A 6,671-nucleotide genomic window follows, 5' to 3' on the forward strand; every position below is an offset into this window, starting at 1 on the left:
TTTGCTTTGAACTTTAGCCACAAAGAAATTCGAGGATGATGGCTATCTTTGGGTAGCTGGCTAAATGGCATCTTTTGAAAGAAAAACAAAGGCAAAATGACAATTCCCAGGGAGAAGGAAAAGGTAGCACATGGAAAGTTCTAGTGCATTAAAATAAGTTATTCTTGTGTATACTATCCCCTCCATACATGTATTATGGTATAATGAGTTGGTAATAAAATTTTGATAGTGTTTATTATGCTGTGTTTATAAATCAAGCTTCTGGGATTAAGTGTCAGAAACCCTCTTTGTTTTGGAAAGCTGCAAACTAGAATTTACTTGATAAGAAAGTGCTAGAAGGAGTCCAGCTGTTAATGATTATGTTTCTTTTGAACATACTCTACAGGCCATGTATAGGTGTAGAGTATCTAAGGAGATTAAAAACCATGGTTACATTCGCACACACCTGTCTCTGGGGAACTTCACTGACATTTCTCCCACAATGCATGCTGCTTCCTACAGTTTTTCTGTTTCATCTGGCAGGCTGCCTTTGGAGTCTATATTGCCTCAAGTCTCTTTTGGCAGGTTTGGCTGATAGAAGCCAGTAAAGCAGAAGAGATGCTAGAGGCAAGACAGCTAATAATCAACTCGAATGCCAGTCAACATGTTTGACATCTGAAACAACCTCTTATACCAATATTTTCCTGGAGGTAGAATGATATCTAGATAACTATTGTTTTGAAGTCATGTTAATTGTCTTTCACAAAATCAAATCTGAAGTTTCCTATCCATATGGAAACCAAATGAGCTTAGGAAAAAAGATATTTGAATACTAATGAGGTAGGAAAATAGTCATTATATGACGTTTCTTAGTTCCCATTTCATTTCATTTCTTTCTTTTTTTTTTTTTTTTGTCAGTCCTGGGACTTGGACTCAGGGCCTGAGCACTGTCCCTGGCTTCTTTATGCTCAAGGCTAGCACTCTACCACTTGAGCCACAGTGCCCACTTCTGGCTTTTTCTGTGTATGTAGTGCTGAGGACTCGAACCCCAGGGCTTCATGCACTCTACCACTAAGCCACATACCCAGCTCTTCCCATTTCATTTCTTAAATAAGCAAAGGTAACCATGTAAAAAACTTTTAAACTAGATCTCTAAACCTCCAAGAGGCAATCAGGATAGACAGCCTGGAAGGCCCTTCTCTCATCAGACAGAGTTTCTTGAGGTAACAGGCCACTGTTTTTCCCCTCCTTCTCTAACAGAAAAGCCAAGTGGTACAAATTCCTATTTAGGCCACAGGAAAAGGACAGACTTGTTCAACTCTGTGGCTTACCACCTCAGCCTTTCTTTGGAGACTGGCTGCAGTCTCTCCTTCACCCACAGAAAGAAGTGAGTGTGGAGAGAGACGGGCTAGAGAGGAGGCAGAGCCTAGCATGGAGCTGTTGCTTTGGGCATTAGAAGAATGGCTACCTAGAATTCCTGTAGGTGCAGATAAACTGCTATTTGGTGGAATACTTACTGATACTAAAGCAGACACAGGTCTACACATTGTGCTTCATTACTATACATATCCAAGCCTGTGGCTTGTGATAGGTGTTGCAGAGAAACATGGGACTTTCAGAGTCGCCCCAGTCTCATTCTGGGTGAGGGAAGTTGCCAGTTTTAAGGTTGCTTATTTCCTAGGAGATTGATGGTTGTGGCTGGATGAGCTCTCAGAGCAATCCTAGTGACTTCCCTTAACGAGGGGCAGGAGGTACCAGACTCTTTTTCAGGTTTATTAACCAAAAGAAATCGGAAGAAAGTATACCATTAAGAATAAATAAGACGAATAGATCCATAGTATTGAAATATGTGAGTTTCATTGTTAGCAAACATGGGAAGTAGAATGAAAGGGGATCATTCTTAGTCAAATAAGCCTGCTCGTGTGTTATAGTTCATGTGTTGTAGTTATGTGTTTTAGTTCACATTTTTACATTGGCTAGCCACATAGTTGCAAAGTTTAGCTTTCTAATCAATGTACTGGACCCACTATGGTGTGTACAATTGTTACTGTGCTGCATGGTCATTAGGCATAAGTGGTAGTAGCGTGTGTGTGTGTGTGTGTGTGTGTGTGTGTGTGTGTATGTGTGTGTTCATGCACATGCACCTGTGCATGAGTGTGTATGCACCAGTACTGGGACTTGAACTTGGGACCTGGATGCTGTCCCTGAGCATTTTTACTCAAGGATAACACTCCAGTGGTACACTGGAGCCACAGCTCCACTTCTGGCTTTTTGGTGGGTAATTGGAGGTAAGAGTATTTGTCAGAGGACAAATACATCATCATCTTTAGTTAGCAATTCTAGAAAAGTTTTGTGTCCCTGTGTGTGCTTTGTAAAGGGATGATGAATTAAGCCAATGAGTCATCAGTGAGGGAAAAGGAAGGCAGTTCTTAGATAGCAGAGTCATCAACAGTAGAGGTGTGAAAATGAAAGGAATTTTGTACCCTTAAATTATGTTCCATGTGTCTAATTATTCAGTTGAAGCACACATTGCTATTATGGTATGTGAGGCTTGTGGTGGTTTATGCCTCACTAGGAATACTTTACTCAGCCATGGCCTTGTATGGTAAGGAGCACCTCAGGCTCACTGAAATGAAAACAACAATAACAATAACACCAGGCCCCTTGTAGTCAAGAGAAGCTGGAATCCCTCCAAGCTCAAAGGTGTCCCACACATTCAAAAGCCAGAGACACTCCATTGGCAACAAAGGCATCCTATGGCTAAAAATCTGGAGGGCAAATTGCACTTGGCTCATTGGTAAGTCTTAATCACAGATCCTGTTCATTTCATTCTTACTGACATGAATGAGAAGTATCAGCAACTTTGTTTCTGAGACAGAGTGCATTGCCTTAATTGTCATTTAGTTTTTAGTTGTGCAGTCAAAAAGATATTCATGTGAGGGGAAAAAATCATTCACTGCTTAATGGTGAAAGGCAAAGAAAGTGCTCATCAGAATGATTCCTTTTTGGCAAAAGTTGGGCTTAAGTTTTACCAATGAAATTCCAATTACATGTCGCTGAGAAAAGGATAGAGAATGGAGGAACCTGAGGCCTGGAAACTGGAATTTCAGACACCTCATAAGGAGCTGCAGAGACTATGATATATTACATAAACACAAGGCAGTTTTTAACTCTCTGTTGATGAACATAGCTTCTGAAAGAACTTGACTGTGATTTCTGAATCACCAACCAATAAGAGGGTGGGCAGGGATGGTGCATGATTTGCCTTTTTTTTGGAACTCATCTGGAGCAAATCTTAGTAAAATCTTCTTGAGGAAGGTCTAGTCTGGCCTGGATTCAACAACCAGGGGCAGAACAAAAAGAAAGTGAAAGGCCCTAGATCAGGTGATTCCCTGGATGGAATTTAAAAGCAGCTCCTTTATCCTGCGTGTTCTTTAGTTCTATAATGAACTGAACTTTTTTTTAGCACTAGACTGAAACACATCTTTAGAATATCTAGGTGCTCACATGTTAGTCCCTGCCTTGTTTCCTCCTTTCTTTTCATTTCCTGTGTTCTTTGTGTGTCTTCCTCCCCTTGGGCCCACCAGATAGTAATCATCATTGAAGTCAGGCCTGTGTCTTACTCATTTTTATGTCTCCTTTGTTCAACCTGATTTCCTCTTACAGAGTTTTTCTTATTGTTGTTATTAAATAAATAAAAAATAAATAGAGTTACTGGCAAATACAAATTCTCCAATGTTTCAATTGCTACTGAGAAAATTAAAGTTTGTTAGAATTATAAAATGACTGACTACTAATTTTAGCTGAATGAGTAGTATATAGAACATTTATAGCTGAGGGCCAGTGGTTCACACCTGAGTGTTTCATACTCAGGAGGTTGAGTTCTGTAGATTGTGGTTTGAAGTCAGCCGAGGTAGGAAAGTCCATGAAACTCTGATCTCCAATTAACCCTCAAAGAGCCAGAAGTGATGCTGTGGCTCATGTGGTAGAGCACCAGCCTATAGCAGAAAAAGCCCAGGGGCAGCACACAGGCCCTGAGTTCAAATCCTTCCCCCAAAGCATTTATATTTTAAGCACAAATAACAGTTGCTCTAAGGGATTATTTTTATCTTTACAAGAAACAATAGCTTGATGTGATGTGTGCAGATTAAGATAATTCTAGGAAAGATGAGCGGAAGGAGTTATTTTGGAATAAGAACAGCCTGAATGACAGTTACCAATACCTTACCGTTTTTATATGTATCCATATAGCTGCTTTCTATACAGTTGAAGGGAAAATGTCCCTATGAATGATGCCATTATGTGATACCTTATGAAAGATTCTCTTGCTATCATTTTTCTTCTTTTAATCTCAACTGATGCTACCTCTCACACACACCCTTGTGCCTTGCTTTTTCCTCTGCCTGATTGCCATATTAGCTCATATAGTTGCCTCTTTCTCTTTAAGGGATGCATGGGTGTGTGTAAATGAATAAGCTACTGCCTGTTGGTTCCTTACCTTCAGACTCTGCAAACCATAAGGCCAACTCCCTGTTAGGCTGGCTAACCAAGGGAGGACAGTGGGAATGCTCTCTTGCCTACTGTTCCTCTCAGTAGGACCTAAGCAATGACCTTAGTCACTACGGTAGCAATCATCCCATAGTGGCAGTTGGCTGATTGAAGACTCCAGTTCCCCTTTTTTCTTTCTTTGTTTCTTTCTTTCTTCTTTTTTTTTTTTTTTGCATTCCTAAAGGCAGCTTCATTTTGTTCTTTCAGAGGCTCTTGTACCAGCTGAGCAGTGGCCCTTTCTCAGAGGTCTAACCAACTCCACAGGCCTCTCCTATAAACCTCTGTAATCTAGGGATTTGGGCATTTTTGCTCTGTGCTCTTTGCCTCAAGGTGTGAGCAGCTTCCTGTAATTATTATCTCTTCTTTCTTCTTTTAGCTTTAGTCCTCTGATCATTAATTGGCCAATAGCTTATAATAAATTCTCTTTGTTGAAATGCCTAGATAGTTTTTGTTTTTCTTGATAAATACTTGATACTTAAAGGATCCCAGCCCACCTGGCATGCTGGGTCAGAGGACTTTTATGTGATAGAGCAGCCTGCACTGCCCTTTGGACCTGCTGTGCCTCTTGCTTTTTCGCTGGGTATCAGATGAGCCATGGTATATTTAGTATACTATAGTATAACTAGTCCCCACTGGGTGGACAGGTTTTTTTTTTTTCCTACTTCTTGTGATTAGAAACAATGCACTAAATAATCTGAACTGCATATCCCTTTAAAATATATATGTGTCTATCTGTAAGGTAAATTTATAGAAGAGGAATTGCTGGGTCAAAGGATTGTGCTTTGTCTGTTGCTAAGATTCTAATTTAGTCTCTCACAGACAGTAGGCAGAAATGTATTAGTATGAGAAATGGAGAAATCCATAAAGGGAAGGGAGAACCGTTATGATAACCTGCTCCCAGCCAGAGCACCTCCTAGTGGAAGAGAGGAGTATAGCTTGAGTTTTATCACTTGAGAAATGGCTACCCTGCCTAGGCTCCATGGACTTCACTTAGAGTCCATTGGAGATGAGGAAGGCTAAAGTAGAACTGAAAACAAAGCAAAACCAAACCAAAACTAAGGTACTTCCATAGTCACTCAAAAGAGGGAACACAAAAGGAGAGAGGCTCTTTGTCACCTGCCCGTAGGTGGGACAGTTTGAGGAATAGCTGTGTCCACTGGAGACTCAGCCCCAAGCTAATGTGGACAATAAGAACGACACCTTCAGATCGTGATTATTGGAACCAGTGGTGATGTTGCTGTGCACATTACATGTTGTAGCCATGACCTTGTGTGAGACATCTTAAGGACTCCCAAAACACTTTGGCAAATTTTTATAGGGTATTGGGTATATTTCCTGTAGTAGCAGAGAAGACAAGACCCAGTAAAACAATGTCTATACAACCTATTTATAAAAGCTGTCCTGTTTTCTTTTCTACATGTTTGCCTCATAAACTGGGTGGTTTTTGTTTAACAATCACAAAGTAAATTCTTCTTTGAATCCTTGTAATATATCTCTAACACATCTCAGATATGACTGAGTTATCTTTACTACCTGTCATTTATTCCCTGCCCAGCAGATCTTTACTACAGTTACCACCATTCTTGTTTAGCAGGCAGACTACATTCTACATGCTTGCTTTTGTTGAACCAATCTCAGCATTATGTGGTTAAAAAAATGTGTCTTTCCTACTCTATAAGATCTGGCTATCTTCATGAAGGATTTTTGTTTTATGTTCCAGTGTATTTTTCTTTGTGTCATTTTTAAATTCACACAACAGAGATGCTGTCATCACCAATTAACATTAATTGAGGCCCCCTGGATGCTTGGCCACATAGGGACTAATTTAATATTCTCTTTGTTTCAGTTATCAGGTGGCTCCTTCAAATAAATTTTAAAGTGTCTTGGTGATGATGAAAAACAGGGACATCAAGTGGGAATCAAGAATAAGAGCTTTTTCAGAACACGTTTAAAGGACAGCATCAAGGGTTGGTGTTAATATTTGAACATGTAGGAGTGATGTAATTTTTTTCCAGTCAACAATGATAAGAGTGAAAAGTATATTTGTTGTTCCTGGAAGAAGACTGGCAGCATTCCATTCTGACATCTGCCCTGTGATCCTAATAGTCTTCAAGACCAAGTTCAAGTACTTTCTGTGAGACTTT

The sequence above is a fragment of the Perognathus longimembris genome, chromosome 1, assembly GCF_023159225.1.
Source record: "Perognathus longimembris pacificus isolate PPM17 chromosome 1, ASM2315922v1, whole genome shotgun sequence".
Classification (NCBI taxonomy): Eukaryota; Metazoa; Chordata; class Mammalia; order Rodentia; family Heteromyidae; genus Perognathus; species Perognathus longimembris.